This window comes from Chrysoperla carnea, chromosome 5 (genome assembly GCF_905475395.1).
Source record: "Chrysoperla carnea chromosome 5, inChrCarn1.1, whole genome shotgun sequence".
Lineage (NCBI taxonomy): Eukaryota > Metazoa > Arthropoda > Insecta > Neuroptera > Chrysopidae > Chrysoperla > Chrysoperla carnea.
In genome coordinates, this window is record NC_058341.1 from 2961063 (window position 1) to 2987527 (window position 26465).

General features: G+C 25.4%; 1 protein-coding gene across 1 annotated transcript in view; it reads right to left on the bottom strand.

The window, feature by feature from the left end:
• Nucleotides 1–26248, bottom strand: part of LOC123300245 (early growth response protein 1-B-like) — a gene marked incomplete at its 3' end in the record, with an annotated part of 165648 nt that extends 139400 nt beyond the window's left edge. Inside the window, exon 1 of the mRNA XM_044882780.1 lies at nucleotides 26210–26248. The remainder of the gene's footprint in view (nucleotides 1–26209) is intronic.
• Nucleotides 26249–26465: the final 217 nt, after the last annotated feature.

A 26465-nucleotide genomic window follows, 5' to 3' on the forward strand; every position in this document is an offset into this window, starting at 1 on the left:
TTGATATGTAAAACAGAAGAAATCAGTCTCATTTCAAATTGACATATAAGTGCTACCTGAATTTATCCAAGAATTTAACAGTAGTGGTAGCTCAGAGGAATAAAGCGTCGAGATCGTCTACCAATCAGATCTGCCACAAAACCTCCAAGCTATGCTATACAAAGTGATCTTCACATGGAAGTAATGAAGTAGGTATATTACTTAAATATATATTCAATCATTCTAAAACTATTAAGTATCATTTTCTTAAGACATACAAATAAATTATAATGCTAATTATCATGTTTGTTCTTATTATAATAGATGTCATTTGTTTAATTTTGTTGTCTTTGAGTTGCCCCCCTTCCTCGCTTGCGTCTGTTCTCTCTGCTTCATTCAATCTTCATTAAAATAATATGAATAATTAATAAGGAAACAATTGATTTCATGAATAAATTAATATTTAATTTAAAATACTATAATTTAATGTTTGAATTAATAAATTATACATACAAAGTAGCACAAAATTGATCACACAAAGAGTAGAATCACTGTAAAATCATAGTGATCCAAGTAACATTTTTATATTTGAGAGAAAATACTAGAAACTATGTCTAAAACATAAATTTTACATGAAATAAAAAGTTGGATTTAATCGAGTTTTTCGAACTTTAGTTTAAGAAGTGATACTTGGATCATTATGGTTCTACCATCTTGGAGTAGAAGAGGCTTCGACTCATGGCTTCAATTCCCGTCTAATTGAATTGTACCTACATCTCTAAAGTCGCCAATTTTAAAAAGATTTATCAATTTTTTTTATTACAGTTAAAATAAAAACTTATTGATTTTGCAATAACAATCGTTTTAAGAAAGTTTCCGTATCCATATTTGATTGCATGTCTATTAAAAATTTTTACAAATAACAATAACATAAAAAGTGATCGAATTGTAATTATAAAATTATTATTCACGCTTGATTATTATTTACACAATAAAATTTATAAAAATTCTGTAGCAATAATAATAAACTGTGGTCTGTCAAACAAACAAAAAATTACTTTATAAGAGACTTGAGGCTAGCACAACTGTCTGTTAGAAAGTTACTTTTCTCATCTTGAAAATCGAAAATACAAATTTTATTATTAAAAAAATTGGATGCAGAATAAAGTATTGTGTTTATTTAGGTGTATCGTAGTGTACTCTCCATTAAATTTCTTTTCAAACTAAATGCCACAGACAGAGAGACAAACACACATAGCGTTCAAACTGAAAACTACACTTTTTAGTTCGGGAATTAAGAAAATTTATAAATGAAAATCCTTTTCAATTTTCATCCATTTACCTTACCAGAAAGTTATGGTTTCTTAATCTTAAGGTCCTACTCATCACAGTTTTTATTTCAAAAAGAGTTCTGCAACCTACCTGATAGTTTTATGACAACAAGAAACTCAATTATTATTGACTGACAATCAGTTAAGTATTTGCTACAGATTCTTTACTCTTAAAGTTAAGTTATTGATGAATTAACAGCATATATATAACTTTACAATATCTTTTATACTTATTATTATCTACCGTTAGTTAAGTAAGTGAGACCAAAGACCACTTTACTTTACTTTACTTTAAATTACAGTGAAAGTAAACAATTAAGTGACCAGTTCAGCAAGTTTAAGTGTATTTATTAAAAAAAATTATTATTTATTTAATAAATAAAAAAAATTATTGTTTATTATTTAATGCAAAAATGTATATCAGGATATGTTAAAACTGAATATAGACACATCTGTTAAAAAAAACAAATCATGAGATGCTTCAAAAAAAAAGTCTTACTAATCCTATTAAAGTAATTGACAAGTACTTAACTTTTTCAGAAAAAACAAAATTATAATTACAAAATAAAAATTGAACATAACTTAGATTACATAAAAAATCGTTCGGAACTCGGTGTCATTCGAGATTCTCTCTTTTCAAGAGAGAAGGATAGTAGAAGTCTTGATAATAGGAAAAATCCAGTAATCGGAACATTTTTTTCTTATATAACCGAATCAAGAAATGGCTACGGCAAGCCCATTTTGATTATTGACAACAAGCCAATCTGTGTATAACCACAGCTAGGCAATTCGACTGTGCTCGCCTAAAACTAACTTGACCACAGTCCAGAAGCGTGGTGAAACTCTTGTTGGGATTGAACTATGACTTTCCATGAGGAGGATCCTTTGACGACTCCACTTATAAGGCCTGTATGGAGAACGACGAAACCTTCATACATTCTATTTGCACCTACAGATATCAACAAGGCGTCGATTCAGAACGTTCGTGTCCAAAACCTTGGATAAATTAATCCTGGGAAAGATCCCGGCAGAGAAGATACGAGCTTCTTGCGTAGCGTCTGGCTTCGACAGAATTCTATAGCATCAATTGAATTTAAAAGCATCTCTTACGGAATCTGCCATTCGAAGACGAGACTTGGGTTCTAAGGACCCAGATTTCAGTCTCAAAAAATTCTAAAAAATCGATTAAAATGCCTAAAAAAAATTTAATTTTACGAATACAAAATAACTGACTGAATTGCTGGCGCTTTGAATTCGTAACCACAAAAAATTATATTCAAAATATTTTCGGAATAACAGCGCTTATACTCTTATAAAATTTATTCAATAAAATATAATATGCATATTATCGATTGAAAAAAAAGTAATACTTTTGAAAGTAAATAATTTAAAATTAATTAAATTATTACAAAGTTCTATTTATTACAAATCGATACATGAATATTCTCACGTTCATCTTATACTTACCCATACAAGAAAAGAAAAAAATTAATTATTAAACTCCTTTCCTAGGTGTTATTTACAATTATTTACCAATAAAAATTTCTATTAGTAATCAATACGATTATTATTTGTAATTGTAATACAATAAAATAATCATATTTGGTTAAAAAGACGGTTGTTGCGGTCACTTGCGATGATATTTTCATTCTTATATATTTTTTTTTTTTTTCAACAGAGAAACAAATATTATAATTGTAAAAAAATTTTGATAGAGTAAAATTTCACTTTTTCAAATTATTTTCTACAAATTCGAGCATATAATAAATAAATTGATTTCAGTAGAATATGCAGTGAAATAATTGTGACAAAATTAGAAGGTTTAAATTGAAAAATTGGACTATAATATCGATGATGAAATTAAAATTAAAAAGAAAGAAAAATATAGGTCACTGTATTACCAATAGTAACTCATGATATTATATAAAAAATAATATTTTTTTTGTTAGGAATAATTTTAATTATAACAATAATTCCAAAATAACAATTAAAAATAATAGGTTTTCATTATTTTATTTTTTTTTTGCACAATCATCTTAATTTTATATTAAATTTTTGTTAGTAGCCAAAAAACACATCTAAAAATATTTGTACTTATTTTATATTTATTTATTTTTTAATTTATAATAAATTTATTATATAAGATAAATTCAAGGCGTATTATTGAAGACAAAAACTATTTAGTTTATATATTTAATTAAGCAAAAAATTTGACATTTTATTGTTGAAAATAAAATGTAATTTATTAATTTTTTTTAACTTTTACAACATTACATTTTATCTCATTAATTTTGCATTTATTTATTCTTCAAAAGAACGTTTTAATATAGGTAAACGTTCCTCAACGTGTCATTCTCGGACCTTAAATATTCGTAATTGTTCTTTTACATTGTATCAACGATTAGTATGAATACAAAAATCACTGATAAAATCATCTAAATTGGATCATTTTACCTATTATAGTTTTACACTCAAATTAGGGATCATTTTACGATTATAGTCATCTATCGATAAATATAATAAATGACTTTAATGGTTCACTTAAAACAACGAGGGATCATTAGGGAGCATAAAAAGGTATCATTGAAAACCAAAAATTAACTAATTTAATTCAATTTCTTTCAAAGTTAGTTTGTTAGTTAATTGTTTTAATCTATTTTTTAGTTTCTATAAATCGCATCAAAATTGCATGCATGATGATTAAGAAATTGATTAATTATTTATCTTTTCATTCAATTGAAATAACGCAATCACAATCGATCTTTTTAAACAAACACCACAAGTACACAGAAGATCGGTGTTTTTTATGATGTTTTATTTCTAAATAACTACAAGATTTCTGCAGTAATAACCATAAAAAAACATAGATCACATAAATGCATTGAATAAATAAAATAAATAATGAAGAAGTGTAAAAGAATATATAAATCATTTCATCTCTCTGCTATGGTTGTATGTTCTATTGAATGGAATGAATTGTATGTTTGAATCGGTGCTGTAGATTGAATTTGAATGAATTAACAACATGACGATTCTCACTCGTTTTAAAACTATTTACTATATTCACTATAACTCATATGGAATTATGTAAAAAGAAGAATTAAAAGAAAAAAAAATTATAATTTTATACAATTTTAATTAATCGTTTTGAATATTCATTTAAATCTAATTACAACACTAAACTTATTAAGCATTATTTATTTATTTAAAACTAATTTAAAAAAAAAGTTAGATTTGAAATAAATTATTTATTTAAAACTGTAGTAAATGAGATAAACAGTGGGGCTATTAAAATATGATTATAAGTTTGTTTTATAAATGTTAAATCATCCAGAGACCAAAAGAACTTCGTGTTCAAACTCTCACAAATCTTACGAGAGCCAAAAGTCTTCTGCGGGATATTGGCTTTATCCTGGAGGCATTTAAAAATGTTGTATTTGGAAGAACAATAATCCCCTTCTATAAATTCAGAAAAAAAATTAACTAGAAGAGCTTTCAAGCAAAAGGCCTTTCCTTTGAAACTTTCTCACACCTAATAAGAGTAGATCTTCTTGGGTAGATTGATTTTATGTCGGTAGCATTGACCCAATGTATGAATACTATTCGAGGTCTTCCAGAGGATTTGGATATTAGATCCCGGAAAAGTCTCGTCTACCGAGAAAAACCCACTTATCATAGAAGAATTTCCGCTAGGGAAGAAAACATGTCTACCTAAGACTGAAATAAATTACACATAACGAAAATTTTCGAGTTGGTAAACTCAAAGAAAAGCTTAAGAGTAGTGATTATTAGAATCTAGGTATAGCAATGAGACAAATGTTTCGTAGCACTTACTGGCATGCTATGAAGAAGAATTTTCTAAATCGGCACACGAAAGAGAGAAATGCCACTTTCTGAAAACCTTGTGAATTGTATTTTGTAAGAGGTCTCCGGCTTTTTGAGTTCAGAACTTTTATATCATCAGCTTAGGGAAAGAATCCTTTCAGATAAAGGCTAATTTATTTTAAATTATTTTGTAAATTCAGATTAAATGAATGTTTAAAAAAATTGATAATAGGTATAGTTTTTTAGGACCACATTGAATTTTTCTTGATTGGTAAATTGATCTAAAACTAGGTAACCCAATAAAAACGATTCTCTAAGTATTAATTTATTTTATTTTTTCATAAATAATGAAATGTTAATTTTCTTAACAAGATTAGAGACTTTATTTTTTTTTTATTTTGGTAGTTAAAAGAAGCGACTTGTTTTGTTTGATAATCTTAATAAAGTATTATTTCATTAATAAGACCAAAAAAAAAACAGATTCTTTAGATTCTTCTTTTGTTATTTTTTAGACAATAGACCCTAATTATTGGGTAAAAATTTGGCACCTATTTATGGTCATCAATTAACAATCATGCCAAAAATTTATCATTTTTTATTTTGTAAGAGAGTTTTAATCAAAAGAAAGTTTCATTTGAAAGACTAATAGTCAAAGATTTAATCTGATGTTCTGATATCAGATTGGGCCAAGTTCTCTGGGTTGCTTTAACAGCCAATTTAGATTCTTAACGGTAAGAATTGAATGAACACTTTAAATTAGAATATTGATCCTTGTAAAATAGCTAACATTTTTTTCTAAAATCTTTAGCTTTAGGAGGAAATTCGTCTTGAAATTCTGCCATTATTGCATTTAATCGAAAGAAAAATTATACTACTAGTCTTTGGACAATATGGTAGCGAGAAAACTACGATTAGCTAACGCTGGATGTGCGCTAGGATCTCGGAATTTTCATTGGTATAAAATACGTCTTATTTCTTACAATCATATCAAGTTTAATTAAAATCAATTAACCATATCGGTTATGTATTAAATTATTAAATTATTATTTTTTAACCGTTCAACTTCATTGATCGATGGTCACAAAGGACACCACATCATAGTTTTGTAAATCAGAATGTGTAGTAATTTTTATTTCATAATAATTTAATTCTTTTAAATTTTTTTTTAGATAATTAAATTAAAAAATATTTTTTAACAATAATATTTATTTATTTATTTATTAACTAACCGTTAAGATTGAGACCATGAACAAAAGGAAAAGTGATTTTATAAATGTAACAACAAAAAAAAAAACTATCTAGATCATTGAAAGCGATCTAAAAAAATTAGGCCATCATCAAAAAATCATTTTTATTTGTTTGAAACAGAAAAAAGTTTAATTATTTTATTTTAGTTAAATTTCTTTGTGGATCATCAGTTTTGCAAATTAGGTGTAGTTTTTTTTCTTTCTGGTTTTCATTGATTTAAATTAAACAAAAATTTCGATAAAAATTCTATTTACGTATTGGAACGGAAAGAAATTTTGTTTAATTAAATTTTTTTTTTTGGATTTTATTTTAATTATGTTTTTTTGATTTTGGTATAACTGTTTGTTTTGTTTTAGAGAGTGGATTAAACTTGAAATGATTTTGAATCTTAAACGACTTTTAGAAACAGATATTTTATTTATTTAATTATTCTAAAACAAATCGGTGTAGAAATCCCGGTTCGAGTCCTCTTTTCATTAAAATTGGTGCAGTTTCTGAAGTATTTATCAAATACAACTTAATTACCTTGGAAAAACGAATCGTCTTCAAAATACTTGACGAAGTATCGGCCCTAGAATGGCATCTTGAATAACGCCAGCCCGCTAATTTACATTTTTTTTAATAATGTGAGGAGACCTTTTGATATCAGCTAGTATCTTCAAAAGAATTTAAAAGTAAAAACAATGGACCATGTTCTATTATATTGTTACATTGATTTTCAAGAAAAATTGTATATAAAATTCATGAGAATTCGGTCAAATTTTTTTATCAAATAAATTTAAAAAAAATACAATAATAGTGTCAGCCACAAATAACAAATGCAGCATGCATCAAATGCATTTTAAACAATATTTAATAAGATTTATATCAAATTCCATTTTTTTTTATGAATAAAATATTCTTAAAAAATATAGACAAGATAATGTGGACGTTGTTTTTGCCTAGTTTCAATATTTCAATTCAAGTTTTTTGTTGGAATGAACCCAGAATCAGGGGTCGATACTTCATAAAACAAACTAAAAATTGCATTTTTCAATTTGACGAATTATCAAGTTTGACCGCTATGTGTGTGTGTTCGGTCTGTCTGTCTGTCTGTAGCAACGTAGTGCCTAAACGGATAACCGATTTTAATGTTTTTGATTTCGTTTGAAAGTGTTTGGGGTTCCGTACCCGAAAAATTTGTCGTCAGGTTTTTTAATTTTGTAAATTTCATTTATGTTCATCAAAGCTTGCACGTAGTATCATAAGTCAAATTTATAATAAAGATTTAGTGATCATCTTGCGCCAAATCGATTAAAAAAACCGAAAGCAAATCAAACGATTCAAAAATTGCAATTTTTATTCAGAATATTGGATCGATTTTATTGAGAAGACTTTGTTACACAGATTTTCTTAACCAGTAATATCGTTTGAATCATTTACAGAAAAAGGCTTAAAATCTGTTAGGCTAAAACGTTACCAAAACGCCTGAAACACCACCTTTTTCTTCTGGACTAATAGTACAAAAATTAAATTTTTCTTAACTATACAATTAAACATTTTAAAATAATTATAATATAGGTTACTACAATCATAATTATTATATTATTTCATTGTGTGTTTTGCATAATAATATAATAAGAAGAAAAACATCATAATATTTGCTAACTTCACTTTACTTTTAGCTGCTGAACAATGCTACTTAATACCTAACTATAACCATACACATGAAGAAAAAGATGTAAATATTATTAGCTTGTTGTCAGATCAGAGACAGACGAGAGTGTAAGTTCTTATTTAAGTTAATGAATGATGAAAATTATTTATTCAAAAGAATAATAAATAAAAATATAAAATATATTAAAAATTGCAATCATCATGAAAATAAGAATCTGGGAACTTTTTTTTTATACATTTGAATCGCACACACAATCGAAATTGAAAACAATTGAAAAATAAGAGTGTACGAGTGTAGTAAAGAATGAGTTGTTTTTTTTATGATGATTTGAATAAGAATTACAGATTTTGATGCAACAATTTGACCTCTAATGTTTTTAAATAAATCAAATGTCGTTTATTTAAATTTTTTTAACATTTCCATAGCCAAGATTTGTTTGTAATTTTTTTTACTAGGTATACAAAGTGGGTTTTCAAAATTGGCTCATTTTCATCAGAGGACAAACTATACGCAATGAACAAACACAAACTTAATATAATTTGGTGTGTAACGCATAAATTTAAAATATATACAATACATGTATACATACCATATAATGTTCTAACCTAATTTGCGCAGTCACGGATGATGATCAGTAATGGTTACGAAAAAATGTTCAAGACAAAAGTTGCTCATTTTTTATTTAAACTTTTGTTCTATCTCTAACGGTTAAGAAGCTAGGTCATACAGACCCAAGACCTTGACCTATCTTGCCCAATTACCATCTTCAGCTTGAAATTTCTTTTCATATTTTAGTAGCCATGCCTAAGGATGGACGGATAGACGGACAGACAACTGGAAATGGACTAATTAGGTGATTTTATGAACACCTTTACCAAAATTCAGTTCGTTGTATCAATATTTTTAATCGTTACAAACTTGGGACTAAACTGAGTATACCTTGATAAATATTACATATATACATGGTATAATTTTTATCTTGATTTTTCACAGCGAAAAAATCACAGAAATCACATTAATTTTGAATTTTATTAAACAATTTTTTTTTCATTTTGGGTTTGTATTTTTATCGGCTGTTGGAGTCTCCATGTATTTTAATAGCATGTTTAAACTTGTATAATAATATATTACATATTATTTGTCACACATAGCAATTTCTCAGGACTTTTCAGAGGATAAGTAATCCTTTTAAGTGTTTTTTGTTTGATATATTTCATATATACATGGTGTAAAATGTTTTAATTATAGTCTCTAAGTCAGTAACATAATTATACCATGTATACAGGGCGTTCTGTTATTAACTGCAGATCGTTATCCTGCAGAATAAGCTCATAAAGACGAAGGAAAAAGTTATTTTCCACTTTTGGATATGAGGCCTACTTTGCGAGATAATTAACAAAATAAATTAATATATCTTTAGCGAATCACAGTTCAATAACATTTTGAATGAAACCAATAAAACACTACTTAAAGAGAGGATGTGTTTTATCATAGTGGAAGGCGTCTCTAAATACAAAATTATTACAAAAAAACTCTATTTGGCTACTTTTGTTATTATAAAAACTAACCCATTAAAACCTACACTATACGTTCCTTGGTAAATTAAGTGTTGTACGCAACTAATTGTGCGCATATCACATACGTTAGGCATATATTTGGCAAGACGGACAATTGTCCGTTTTATAAATATATGCTGAGATACACATACACCGAGACAAACCAAAGTATGCATGTTGTGTGTTGAAGTTGTAAAGTGAGACAATTTTTAAGATTTTGTGTTCTGTATTACACAATTTATTCCCCCCTGCCCCGTACCTATATTAATGTATAATTTGATACCTCCCACATCTAACTGGCTATTGGTGATTTATATTTTTGTTTTATTTATGAATAATAACAACAAAATATTTTTTTTAGTATTCACTATCCAATTAAATCAATTATTGTTTTATGATAGTCTCCTCTAAGTGACACCTACTAATTTAACGAATTTGATAGGTTTGTGAATTCATAAATCTTTCTATATTACCATAGGCACATCTCCCGAATCTGGCCTCAGATCGAAATTTGGTAAAGAGCTTTTTTGTTCGTCTTTATGAGCTTATTCTGTAGGCCAACGATCTGCAGTTAATAACAGAACGCCCTGTATATGAAATATACATAGTATATTAAGTTTAGTCCCAAGTTTGTAACGCTTAAAAATAATGATGCTAGGAAAAAAATTTTGTCATAGGTGTTCATATCCGGTTGTCCGTCCGTCTGTGGACACGATAACTCAAAAACGAAAAAAGATAACGAGCTGAAATTTTTACAGCGTACTCAGGACGTAAAAAGTGAGGTCAAGTTCGTAAATGAGCATCATAGGCCAATTGGGTTTTGGGTCCGTAAGACCCATCTTGTAAACCGTTAGAGATAGAACAAAAGTTTAAATGTAAAAAATGTTCCTTATCAAAAATTAAACAACTTTTGTTTGAAACATTTTTTCGTAAACATCACTGTTTACCCGTGAGGGCACCAATTAGGCGGAAATTTTATAATATGTACTGTACTTGATTAACAGTTATGTATGTGTCACATGATTGTATGTGTAATGTGATAAAGAAATCAACACTGACTATGCATGGTATTTCAACAATTAACTCAGTCAATTGTTTGTTTTCACTTGTTTAGAAATAAATTTTAAACATATTTAAATACATTACTTAAGTCACCCGAACAATGACTTAAGTACCGTTTAAAATTTTAAATAATAAAAGTATAAAAGTCTTTTTTTCTTAAAAACCTATTTAAAATTGTAACATCTTTACTTAAGAATTTTGTAATAATTTTTTTATATTTTTTAATATTTAAATATTAAAATCATAATTTCTTTTTTTGAGTAATAAAGTAGTTACTTACTGTTTTACGTATTTAAATCTGTATGATGAGCAGAAATTTAGGTTTTTTTATTTTGTTCTCATGACCAAATTTAAATATTATGTAAGAGTGTATAAGATTGTTTTTTTTTGGACAATAGAGATTTGAATGAATGAATATTTTTGGCGTGGTTAGTAATAATTAGAAAAAATGTAAGTACAATAATTAGGTAACGTTTTTTTTTTTAAAAAAGAAATTGATGAAATTCTTTTATGCGGTTGCTTTATCTGAATATTAGATTCATCTTAAAATTATGAAAATCCACTTCTAGATTCTATTGCCTACATATATGATATATACCTCGACAGCTACGATACAAGTCAAAAGAAAATGTTTTATGCAGGAATTTTTTGATTTCGGTTTAAGCTGTATCTCAAGCTTTTGAATTCGATTTGAATGAAGCTGATACAATTTTAAAACTATATACGTCTTAACGATTTTTATCTATAAATTTCGTTCTAATTGAGATCAAATGAGCCCAAAACAAAATGTTCATGAAATTAGAATTCAAAATTTTAAATGTGAAAAAATCCCTAAATTCTCTACTGTTTCCTTACTTTTTAAGGGAAATCAACCGAGTGTGTACCGAGGACTGGCTTTGAATAGTACCTTCCTAGAATTTTAGGATATGAGACTAATTTTTGCAATATTCTGTTGTTTTGAAGGAATTTTGATCCTAACATTTCGTTTCCTCTAAATCTGAAACAAATTTCCAAGGAATCAGGGCCAAAATTCATTTAGAACTGCAGAATATTGCAAAAAATTTCGAAGTTTTAAAAAATGATAAACTTTGAAAAGTTTTATCTTTGAATCCATTGGGTCTGCAGAGACAATTCGAGTCTCATATTGTAGCAAATTTCATCTACTTTAACCTTTATCTGAAAAGGTACTATCAAAAACTGGAGTTTTTACGCTTATTATCGAAAAATCCAAAAGAAAAACGTAATTTTCACGCTTGATGTCACAAACTTGGGTTATTCATTAGGCCAACATCATAATCAAGTCTGTCTCGTGTCTTCAGACGACAAGGTTACTGAATTATTGGTGAAACAATTGTCAAATAAATTTTATCGAAAAACAGTGTATCTAGACCGTTATATTAACATCTGCAATGCTTTTGTTACCTTGAATTCGTTGTCGGTAAAAACATGACTGCAAATCGTTTAGAGGCATATTTTTTTTATTAAGAATAAATAAAAATTAAAACCGTTTTCATTGGTGATGATAGTACTTACTTATACATACATGTTACAATCTGTGACAATATAATGATACCCCATTTTGCATTTATAATTTTGTTTTTAAAAAAACAATATAAATATGTTAAATTTAAAATGTCAAAATATTTGACATGATAAAATTTTAAAAGAATCAAATTAAACACAGAATTATTATAATTTTATATGAAATTATATTTTATTTTTAATAATAAATGAAGATTTCTTCTTTTTATCTTCTTCAATATTTTTAAGGTTTTTTTTTTTTTTGTTCATACTCATTTCCGGATTTAATTATGTTTTTTTTTTTTTTTGTATTTTTAATTTTTAAGTAGGTATGATTTTAAGAAAAAAGTGCACATACACGCATTTTTAAATCATGTAATGCAGTTTTTTGTGCGTACAGGGTCATTGAAATCGTTCGATTGTAATCGTTGCTTATTAATTGAAAATGTTTCAAAGTCAAAATTTCTAAAAGGTAAATGGATTTTTGCATTTGTTATTCAATTATTATGACGACATTAAAGGACCCAATAAGTTTGGTCGTAATAGGCAATAGTCGTTATATGTACACATGTCGGTCGTTATTTCTAACTAATTATTCGCTATAACCGATGTGTGAAATAATAATGGCTCAAAATAGAGTTTGAAAAGTTCAAAATCGTAACACGATGGTGTTTTGCTTAACTGGAAAAGTATGTAAATGTTAATAAAGTATGTTTTGACCTGCATTGGTTGTTTTAGGCGATATATTTTCTTATAATTTTAATTAATATAGATCGCTTTAGCTAATATGTCGTTATAGCCGGTGTTGTTATAGCAAATACATTCATGCATGTATTTATATAGGAATTCAGGTCGTACCTTTCATTTTCGCCATTCTAACCGATGTCGTTAAAACGCGTCTTAACTGTAATTCCAATTTTCAAAAAGAAAATTATTATCATTTTATCAATGCCTTCCAAAATACAATCGAATAACCCGGTACATATTTAAAGTAATTTAAAGAAATTTAAAACAGATAAAAAATTTAACAGCAACTTTATTTTTTTTTTAAACATCCACAAAAGAAAAACATCCGTTGTTTAAATTTATTTAATGTTTATAATAAACATTTTTAAGAAGAAGATAATAATTAAGATATAAAAATTTACATTATTTTATAATTTGGGTGTTACCATTTTGTAAAAAAAAAAAATATCTTATTTATAAAAATGGTTTAACATAAACATCATTTTAACTCCTGATTCATAAATTATGTTTTGGTATCGTGTCAAGCAGTTCAGATATAGAGATCAAATTAAGCAACTGAAGAAGAATTAATGAAGAAGTATGTCGTACAACCTGATTTTCGTAGTTTTTGGGTCAAAGTTACATTAGAAACTGATTTACGTGAATCAGAAGCAAAATTTATTGAAAAATAACTGTTATTGCAAATAATTGTATAGCAAAGTATTGTAAAAATTCGATTTAAAGATTTTTTCCCAATTTTCATGAAAACCTTATTGTGGGCTGGTTTAGATCCAAAGAAAATTCTGCTAGTTAAAAATGTCTCCGATTTATGAAAGACTGATCGTTGATAAAAAGTGAAGTTGTGAACGATGGTGTTTTCATTGGGATTTAAATCTCACATCTCGTTATAAGCAGTATTTAAAATCCAGAATCCATCAGGTTTTATTTCCTGAATTGTTTAATAAACATTTACAGCAATAATTCATATTTTTACCGCTAGACTACAACATAGAATTCCACTGCAAACAAAAAAATCGAACAGATTCAATAAATATTTCGTATGATTTTTTTCAATCGATAAAAATGACATTAATTGATAATAAATATTAATAAAAATGTCTATAAATAATTATAAATAAAAATAATCTCTTTTTTTTATTTTAATAATTCACAAAAATAAATAAAAAATCCATGTATGCTCAATCGATCGAGAAGAGAATTTATACTGATTTTATATTTATTTTAAGATAAATTATTAGAGATATCGAGATAATATATTTTATATTTATGATCGATACGATTATCGTGCACATAATATATTTAACGATACATATAAATAAAGATTTTTTTTTAGGAAAAAAAAGTATTTTAGAAAAAAAAAATGTAAAAACATTGAAGAATAATATTTAATATGACAAATATTATTAATATTACAAATATTGGAAATATTGAAATTATACAGACTGTGTGGTGAGTAAGATCTTTTGATGACAAACCAATATGTGTTTGATTGACGACGTTCGGGAAAAAATGAGTGTTTAAAAATATATGAAACTTTCGTTTTAAGTTATATAACTACAACAACAGTCTTAAACTGAATTCAGTAAGAGTAAATAGATGGGATATTAAGAAAAACCATAGTAACTTACAACAATATTGTTAAAATGTATGAATTAACTGTCTAATAAAATACAAAACACTCCTTTAAGGGTCTAGTCATTCCATAAACCACTGCTTTTCATTTTTGTAAAATTTAAGCATGCTTATGTTTCCCATATTGATTGCTTGACGCCATTAATGATCTTCCCAATAGAGCAAGCTTGGATCCAACCTGGTCTAAAAGTCATGTCAAAAGAAGGACACGATTACTGTACTTTTAAGGATTTAAGAGTCAAATTTGATCTAAAATCAAAATCGATGTTAAAATAATTTTCCTTCTTTTAACAAAATTTAAAAGAATCGCTATTTTCGGGATGAAAACATTAACCTTCTGCAACAAAAGTTTAAAAAATATTGTTGGATAATAAATAATAAAATATTGATATGTATTATTGAAGTATATTTGAAAATATAATAATAAAATATCAAAGCCATCCGTATCGATAGAAATAAATAAATATTACAAGAGATCGTCTTTTGATGTTAAATCGTTCCTTATGTCAATTTATGTCAGCGAATAAGACCTCCCTTGATGAACAACTAATGTATTTTACTTTATACTTCAGCGAACTCAATTTTATTTGCAAATATAAATTTTTTAAATTTTTCTTTCGATTGCATGTTTTTTTTAGATACTGTTGAAAAGAAAACGAGGCCCCCAATTTTTAATAAAACTCAATACATAAGGTCATTTTAATATTGACATAACGGGCTTTTTTTCCACGATATTTGGCTATATTATAATTTTTTTTTTTTTTGTTATGGAGCCTGTTAAGTCACAATAATATAATTTATAATAAAAATTGAAAATAATAAACATTTTGTACTAATTTCCAAGTCTGTTATCTTTTTCATAGATAATGAGAAATATTTTTACATAACAAATAACAATTGAAAACGATAATATTATTAATAAATTTTATGAGTAACAATAAAAACGGATAATAGTTGTTTTATATATGAACACAATGTCAAATTCACTTTTATTCAAATAAAAATATATAATAAATAATATAAAACTATTATTTTAAACTTTAAAAAAGGAAAAAATATAAATGAGTATAAAAATGTAGAATTACTATGTTACCGACCCGATGTGAAAATTTTATGTATTGTTTTCTTTATCGGAAACAATGGAAATAAAAATATCGGTAATAATTATTGCAATTCAACAAAGACATGGTTCTGAAGAATTATACGTAATGTCATAAAAGTACAGTTGGGTTTATATCGATGGGTTGACACAATTAATGGCGTATTGTTGACATAATTGATTGGGTGGAACATTCTTTTGACATCAAAAATTATGTGAAGATTTATAAGATTTGAATACTCTTGAAGAAAGTATGATTGTAAGCCTTATTTTCTTAAGAATTTGATGAAATTCAAATAAAGTATTTATTATCAAAGTCCACACTAAAAGGCCTGATGAATTTTGAATGAAAGACCTGTTATACGGTATGCTAAGAAATATTATAATAATAATTGTGTATTTATAAATTATCAATTGAAAAATATTAAATAATATAAATCTATCTTTGTGCAACAATATAAAAATAAATTTTTAATAAATATGTTCTGATAGTTCTAATTCACATCCATTCTCATTCTTCAACAAGAGATGAACATTAAAAATAGCAAAAAAAAATTATTGCTTTTATTGTTTTTATGAAATAATAATTTTATTTTTTTTAATATTCAGAATAACATTGGGTGTTACTTAGAGTTTAATAATATGCAAAAAAATAAATTGAGATAATAAATTAAAAATTGTTAAGTAATTATTTATTACACAAAGAATGTAAGCAAATGATGTATTCAAATTATTTAAAATGGAATTTTAAAGTTTTTTTTTTATAAAAATTGAAATTTAATATTCAAATGAGTTATTAAATAGATAATCATCTTTTTTTTATTTAAAGTGTTTTTTGGTAATTTTTTAATACAATTATTATTACTTAGGCATGAAATAAATTATATAATTTTTTTTATAGTTTTTAGCGAATTATAAAATCTACAGAACTTGCTTCGACTTTTTTTTGACTGAACTTGCTTCGCTAAAGATTCCTGATTACTCAAGACAATGATTTTTATCCAAATTTGTGAGGGATTAATTAAAATTTATGTTCCAGAATTTGAAAAAAGCAGGATGTTTTTACGATCAAAGGTGAAGGATTTTTGATATTTCACCTAATATCATTTACAAAATGCTTTGATTTTGCAGTAATTTTCATTAGATATTTCAAAAAACACTTATTAAATCGTCAAACCACCTTGATTTCTGTGATTTTGTGAATATGACGCTGATCATTTCAAACACTCATTAAATCGTCAAACCATCTTGATATTACCATTTTTTGATTCGACATAATTTTTACTTGTTTGAATTTATCAAGAATATGACGCTGATCATTTCAACTAAATTTTTATTAAATATAAATTCAGAAAAAAAATTAGATATTCTGAAATTAATTTAAACAAAAAAAAAAAAAGGAAAATTTAAATTAAGAAAATTTAATATTTGTAATATATAATTTAAAATTAATAATTCAATTCAAGGAAATTGATGAAATTCATGAGAAAATATCGAAACTAGATATTTTTCAAACAATAAATTTATTTAATGATAATAATTATAATTTTTTTTATGATTATTTGAACAATAATTATTTTTATGTAATATAATATTGCAATTCATTCATCAGTGAAGAGCTCTCTGGTAATGGTGCTTCTTAATTACTGTTTTTGTTTTTTAAAGAAAAAAAAAAGAACCATATGGTGCCCGGCTATTCATGTGAATTACTTTTTAAATAAAATATCGATCATCGATACTTATTTTTGGTTTAATTATAATAATTATAATTTAATAGCTTTGTATGTGTTAATGAGTGTGTTAATTTATATCATGTAAAACTGTAAACTAATGCAGTGTTAATTAGCTAATGGTTCTTTTAAAGTTCATTTTTGGAAGTTTTTTTTTGGAACTTTGTTTCTTATTGCACTTTATCGTTCTTCATAACAAAAATGATACCAAAAACCGACCATTTAAATCTAGGTCACCGAAGAAGCTAAAACTTTTTTTACCGATTCAGCTTAAATGAATTTTGCCTTCTTTCAAAATTGAACAAAAAGTTTTTGCATTCATTTCTTTATCTGTTTAAAGGATTGGAAGTTCCAATTTTGTATACATCAAGCGTTTGTAGAACCCAGATCAATAAAAAATTGAAGGGGAACATCACAGAATTAAAAATAAAACGACATAGTTTTTATTTGATTATATTACAAGTTTCTTATTTGTTTTTTTTTTTTTTTTTTTTATAATTTGTATTATTTTCTTTTTTATTATTACTATTAAAATGTCTTTTTTATTATTATGACGGAAATGTTATTATATGTGGTTTGTTCTATCAATCTAAGTATCTACATGGGGATCATCTCCATCGTTGGTACTGTATATATATGTTGACGATATGGATGACACTGATGACAGTGTGTTATAAAATCCATGTTATGTCCTATTTAACTGTCATCTAATCAAATCTATATATACCTCATTTACATTTTTATACTTTTTTATTATTCTTTTTGTACTTATTTTATTTATTTATTTGCATTCATCTTTTCTTATGTAATAAATAAATAGATTTATCATTCAAAATTTTCGTATATCGTTCAGAAACTGAAACTGGAAATGACCTCACAGATTAATATATTTTAATTTTAAGATAATGTAATTAATAAATGTAGAAGTCTTTTTACTTTTTAATCTATAAAAGTGGAGAGTAAAGTTTTCAACATTAAAATATATGCGACCCTTCAACATTTTCTATTCATACGATATTAAAATTTCAATTTTGAATGATTCATTTTATAAAAGTCCTGCGCCAGATACTTTTGTCCAATCAACTTTCAATATTACAATTTTAATGACATACATAAAAAGTGGACGGTATTTTTCCTGCTTAAACAAAAGTTTTTAAATACTAATCTGTTAATCATTATCAATTTTTTAATCTAGTTCGGACATCTGTCTAAAAAATTTGTCTAAAAAATAAACATTAAATACCGTTAATTTGTTGTTAATTATTAATATTTTTAAATGATTATTTTTATTAGAATTTTTAACTAAAAATGTATAATTGTTCAAACTAATTTTAAGAAATTCTCACATATTTAAAAATTAAACAAAATTTTTAAAATAATATGTATCACAGTTTTTTTTCCTTTTTCATCAAATTTTTTTGATTTATTTTTAATAGTTATTTAATGACTTGGATACTATTTATTTATTAATTCTGATTATTTACAAATTGTGATGTAATAATTGCTCCCATATATATAAAGTTGCAAAATTATGAAAAATTATATCGGTAAAAAAAAGATATCATTTCTAAATGAATCAAATTCATCACGCAAGAGATCCATAACCTAACTAAATGAATTTCTCCAAGAATAGAAAATATTTGCACTCTGTGGAAAGGTCTACAAATTCTGATGTATGTTCGTGGCCCTTGCATAATTTAACACGGCCCCCAATACAATCGTCACCTTCAACAATAAAAAAATTGTTGATTAATGACCGATTTGATTAAAACAGAAATTTCAAAAAAAAAAAACAAAAACCTTGATCATAATAAATAACTTTATGTGCAGTATTTATAAAGTTAGCTTAACTCAAGATGATGAAATGCTTGCACACGCTTCAAGGTTAAAGTTCACGCACGTGACACAACCATCTAATGAGAGTACATACGATAGATAAGTAGTTGTGTTGTGTAAGCTGAATGTAGCCATGGCATGTGTGCGGGGGATGTGTCTTAACTTAAGTTACTTTAGAGATGTGTATTTGTTTGTTATATTAAATAGCTGTAACGTCCGTGTCGGCAATACTTTACTTATGTTCAAGAAGACACACATAGATTGCAAAAATATAGTTCTGTTTTACCCTTTTCGATTCGGAATATCAAAACATAAGATTAAAATTGGTGAGCTGAAAGAAGAAGACGAATTCGTAACAAGGCAGTTACTAGACTACAAGCCTATGATAAAATTTTTCGGGTGAAATGATCCACCAGGAATCATGTTGGAAAAGATGCTTCTATATGCTAAAGTAACTTTAAGCACCATGGCAATAGTTTTACACGGTACAGGTGAGAACAAAGATATTTGCTTACTTTTCTTTGACCGTACTCCTAAAATACTCCTAAAACGAAGAAAATTACTATACCGTTTTGCGTTTTTATTTCACCCTTTTTTTCCACTTGCAACCATTATGACTGTAGCTCAGCGATTTTAGGTCCTATCATAATATTCATTCAGTCAACAAGACTCAGGACTATTCCGGAAAATTCAAAAAGAGCTTCGCGATATCTAAACTACGCGGAAAAAAAGAAATTTTTCTCCTCCTTTCTAGGCCAAAGTGATTTACGCTTCAGTCCTTTTCAGAGCAGCAATGACTTAAAGAGGCACTTTGATCAGCCATTATCATGAATGTAATCATAATCGAGAAAAAATTGTGATAGTTTTCCATTTTCGAAACTAAGTTCTAAGAAATGATTTAATTTACTTTTTTACAAGAATGAAGTTTTACCACTGGAGATCTTAAACAGACCCATTTTTATAAGATAGATCACTCTTTTACTGTATATCAGAAATGTATCTAGATTGTGGGTATACATCGTATACCGTCTTGTAATTCTGAACGAACTGCCACCTATGTTGATAAATCTGAACTAATCAAGTAGGATATTAAATACTATATTATAAAATATTTTTATTAAAAATTATTATTAATAGTGTTAAAATAATTATTTATTTGACGTTATATATCCATGTTTATATTTATTATATTTTATAATAATTATTATATATTTTAATAATAATTAATATGTACAATAATTAAAAATCAGTACAGTTTGATTCATGAATTAGTTTATTAAAAATTTGTTATAACCCATCAACACTCGCGTTATGAGTTTAAGTATATTTTCTCTATCTACAATTTCTTCAAGTTCTTCAGAAATTATGCGTAAGGAAAATAATAATAACTTTGGAAATTTTCGACACTGTTCGTGTACTTTCGTTAGTTTAATATAAGTTGTACTCGGTAAATTGTGATAGAAATATGGTAAAATTAATAAAAATGAATTCAATTATTTCGAATAATTCTCTGCTTTAATATTTCCACTCTCAAACATCATTTAATAATCTCGTAATCACACTATTTCTAATTTGCTAATGCATTAAAAAATAAATAAAATTTATTACACATTTAATGTGTAGAGCACGTGAGCAAATCTCTCACCACGTGCTTGAAGATTACAGATGGGTTAAACAGAAGTCTTTTATCATTTCTTTTGCAGAAAAACTAAGCCATTTCTTTTTCTAACGGGCTTCCAGGACAGAATTATTTAAAATGATTTTAACAAGTATGAAGGTATGCAATCATTTTGTTACAGTTAATATCAGTTTTTACTTTCAATAAAAAAAAAACCTTTTTTTTTCTTCTCTATTCAAATAAATTAATAACCATGGGACAAGTTAATGAAATTGAAAGTATTCTCTAAACATCTACATACGCGATATAATTAATTTTTTTTTTTTTTTTACAAAGAATTAATTTTAAATATTTTGGAATTAATTTTATGATACGATTTAGTGGACACATATTGTGTGATAGATTTTTTAAGTGTGAAGCATATGGTTTTATAATTATTCTACGGAAGTTTGCGAGTACAATTATCTAATTAAAAAAAATTGAATATTGTCAATTTTTTATGCGGAAATTATTAAAGGAAGAAAATGATATGTTTCGCACCATGAAATTTCTTGATAATTGCATAAAAATAAATCAAAAACACACCAAAAATATTGAAAAAATTACTGAATGCAAATTTATAAATATAAATTTATAAAAATTGTCCCTACACTAAGATACGTATAGCTAAGCGCTCCATCTTCTGCGACCTCTATTTCAAAAGCGATTTTATGAATAAAAAAAATGTTTCAGACAAAATATGTAGAGAATTTTATCTTCTACAACTTTTATGGCGAATGTCAAGAATGGCAAAGATAACGAGATATTCTAAAAAACTGAATTTCGCTACTTTTGACCTTCAATATTTACAGACGCACACACGTGACCATGCGTGACTTTCAAGGCGACCTTTTTACAATCAAAATAAACATTTGTACAAAAATTGGCCACTTTTTTGACTATATGTAAAACTATAAAATGGCATAAAAACTTTACTGTTTTTCCTTTCCCAAATTTTGCGTTAGCACCGGGTAGTGTCGGATACTTTTCAATGAGCAAGACATCAAATATAGAAAATTAAATTTCAATATTCTTAAAGCAATTTTTATCTTTTTTTTTTCTTATTTATATACAAAGAATACAGAAATCTATTTTATCATCATTACACTGACAGAATTGGATCTAATTACTCTAAAGTAACAAACAATTTAAAAATAAAAAAAAATTAATTAACAAAAATATTTTTTGCCTTCAATGTTATGAAATTTAATTGCTTTCATATCACAAAATTAGTTTTTAATAAGATTTTTTTTTTAATAAATATTTTTCACTTTTAAATCTAACCATGCAATATCACTATTGATTAAAAAGAGATGACAATATTTTGTGTGTTTAATTGAAAAAGTATTTTTCTTATATAGTTTTTTTTTTTTATTGGTTTTTAATATTTCTACTTTTTTTTCTGCTCTGCTATTTATATCACATTTTATTTATTTATTTTTTTTTTTTTTAATTCAGTTTTATTAATCTGTGAAGATTGTGAGTGAACCAGTTTTATATAACGCAAACGAACGCTAAAAAATGAAATTTCTATTTTTAATGTGAATATTTTATTTATTGTCAATTGAGAAATATATTATTTTTTTAATTTATTTTATAAATAAATGATTTTTAAAGTTAATCGTAATTTTAATTATGTGATATTTTAAAGGAAATGAATCTCTGTTTTATTTGACATTATTTCATTTTTTAGTTTTTATATAATAATAATAAAAGAAAAGAGAAACAGGAAAATAGCTTAAAAATAGAAAATTCATTCTATCTATTAAAAAAAAAATTCAACCAAGTCATCATTAATTCGAAACTTTGATGTAACTCAAATGAAAATGTCCCTTTTGAGAAATATCTTATTTTCTTTTTCTATCTCAATCACTTATTTTGAGTCCAATTAGCTTATTTGAACCTGGTCGAGTAGGCGAGTAAGATTAAGAGCTACTATCAACAGCGACGGAAAATTTGTAAACAAAAGAAAACTCAAGTCAACATGTATTATGGAACTTAAGCTTGGCTAGAAAAAAATATTTTTTAATTTCAATTTTTTGGTTATAGATGTAAAAACCAATAAACTAAATGATTCGATGCAACGTTTCGATGCTTAATAAAGACTACTTCATCAGTTTTTAAAATATTTTCAATTAAAATGAAGTAAAAAAACCCAATTTTTTATTGCAATTAAACATAATTATTGATTTAAAATTATGAATTCAAAAAAAATTTGTAACATCATCAGATAAATATTTAAAAAAATAATAATAAATAAATAAATAAAAACTCATTTTTTTTTTATAAAAATTAATTGGTTTTCTTTTTAAACATGTAAACATAATAATTATCCATTCAAAAATGCATACACGGTATTAACTTTCAAAGATGATCACCAAAATCTTATTTTCATGCGTAATTTTTTAGTAATTTATTATTTGGTGTTTAATTTAATGGATAGTGGATTTTACCATTAAAAACAATAATTTTTCCATTTATTGTATACTTTTTCATGGAATCACCCATATTCTTTTCTCAAAATTTGTAAAAATTGAAAAGATTAAAACTTTTTTTTTCGTGCTTACATCGTGATCATTATGCTAATTAATAATAATATTTTAAAACAAAAATCATTAATCAAAAACTATACATTTTGTTGTGTATCATAAATAATAATTAAAATAAGAAATTATCTTTCTATAACATACAAAAAAACATCAAAACAGCAAGTACTTAAGCGAACTTACATCGTTCAACGTGCTGCACATTGTGCAGTGATGATATTTAATGATAATTCAACTTAATAATATCATAATAATCACAGAAAAATAAAAAATAAATTCATCTTATCTGTCTTAAGAAGTGTTGATTAAGTAAAGATTTTATATATTTATATTGGATACTTAAGTCACTCATAGATATATCTTAGTACTAAGATATCTTAGTACAACACTTAAAAACATATCATAGATATATTTTTTTTTATATATCAAGATAATTATTATAATAAAGAATTGAAATTAGATTTAAGAGTATTTTAATTGTAAAACTTTATAAATATGAGCACACTTTGATGATTAAAGCTCATAATTACCACAGATAAAGAAAAATATATCACACAAATATTCGAAATATATAGCAATTAAGTTAATTAATCAATTACCACAGACGTTAAATGAAAAAGTAAAAAGAATAAAAAGAAAATAATCTAGTGGATTGATAACTAAACCACGTTTATCTTTTGCTTTTTTGCGTTTATTTTTAGCACTATTAAGCAAAAACTCTCTGAAATTTGAGAGTATGTTTTTTTTTTTGTAGATAAACTTCTTAGAAAACAAAACCACACAGAAAATAAAGTAGCTTCAGAGCTTTTTTCTAAACAGAAAATTATACCCTTAAGAAGTTGTAATTTCTAGCAACGGAACGTTTTGTAAGAAAATTGTAACATATTTTTGAAATCTATCTATGAATTAGTCTATGAATTTGTTTATAGTTATTATCTAATAATTTTTAACTATTTTTTTGAGAGAGTTTAACAAAAAAAACCCTTAAATCATTTAAATAAAAAAATATAATCGTTAATGATCACTTAGCGTTAATAAATAATTAACATATGTTATGCATCGTTTATAAACATTTAATAACTAATATACTAATTGTTTAAACAAATATTAATTTATATATTTTTTTAAAGATTTTTTTATATTTATTTTATTTATTTATATATTTTTTAAATACATAAAGGCCAATGAAGATCAGTATCATCACTTGTTTAAATGTTTAAACATTTATTTATTTTTAATTTAATTTTTTAAAATTTTTTTTATAATCCGTGTTACATATTTTAGAAGCTAATTTTTCTTCAATCTATGAGCTAATGTTACGGAAAAATTCAACGCGGGAACTCTTTCATACAGAGTAAAGATCTAAATTCGAGGTAGACAGGAGAGTTTATTAAATTTTTTATTGATTTATTTAAGGACATAAATGTATTTTTCAAGGCTTGATATAGTCGAAATTAATTTATGAAATGTTGAGAATTGATTAATTTGATTTAATTTTGATCCTATATCCAACTTTACCAGGATTCATTTACGAAATAGAATTCGTTAAATAAAAATAAAAATATAAAAATAACCGAAATAAGAGGAAAAATATTTTTCAAAGAATAATATAAAATTTATTAAGTTATCAATTTAAAAAAATTTTGAATAACATTGGAAGCTCAGGGAAAAATTCATGATGCTTCGACCATTTTTCTAGTTTTTTTTATATCATATAAGAATGAAAGTAAGTAAATACGAGTAAATAAAAAAGGGCAAAAAATTAAAGTTAAAGAAAATTCAATTTTAATTTCAGTTTTTTCTGTGGTATAAAGTATAAATCGTAAAAAATATTTTTCACGCGTTACAAAACTAACGCATTTTAAAGTTTATTAAATACAAATAAACCATTAACTAACTTAAATTGACTTAAAGAAGCTGCTAACAGCTTAAGTATACATCTTTACAAGTAAATATTACCCTTTTAAAATAAATACATTTTATTGTTAAATAAATAATATTTAAAAATTTAATTTTTAACGATAAGCGCAGCGCCAGCCTCTTATATTCTTTACTAATATCAAGTTCTTCCTTATTGGCAGAAATAAAATTAAGCAGATATTACATAAAATAGAAAAGTAAATATGAAATTTTTATGATAAAACTAGCCATAAATTTATCTTTGAATCCATTTTGATTTTTTATTTTAAAGTAAGCTAGATTTTCTCAATAATTTTTAAACATAATTTATCGGGATTTCACTAATTTCAATTCTTATATTTATAAATTTTTTCTCTATCAAAGATCGAATTATTTTATTTATTATAAAGATTTTTAAAGTTATTAAATTAAAAAATAAAAAGCATTCCTACAACTTTTGAATTTTGTTAAAATCAATAGAAAAAAATAATAAAAAAAGCTCAAAAATATTTGTAAAATCTAAGAAAATTAATTACATTTTCTTGATGAAAATTTTTAACGAAAAAAACGAACGTTTCTTGAAATGAATATCACGCATTAATCAAGAAAAGAATCATAAAAATTCAAATTTTTTCAATAAGACATAAATCAGCAGTGTCGTAAAAATTAGATCAAATTTTTGCTTTGAATAAAAACCTGCCAGAAATCTTAAAAAATATAGAAAAAACTCCCGTCAATAATGTAAAAATTTCGTAAATTAATTAGGTACTTATCCCAAAAAATTAAGAAAACAAAAATTATTTTAAAATTATCCTTTGAAGCGACGGAAGTATACAAAAATTTTCTTAGTCTAAATAAAACGATAGTAATTTTCCAACACTGACCTTGCTCAATATAAAAAATCCACTAAAACGAAACCATGCAACAACAAAAAAACAGCATGCGTTTAGAAAAAAATCACAAAAAATATCCTCCAAAAAAAGCTTCTCAAATCAAAACTCAAATATTCAAAAATCACAAATAAAATCACGATAAAAAATAAAACTTTCAATCAAAACTCAAAATCGAAAAAAAAACGTGTCCATTTAAATATCCAAAGAAAAAGAACAGTTAAAAAAATATAAACGAAACCAGTTCAAA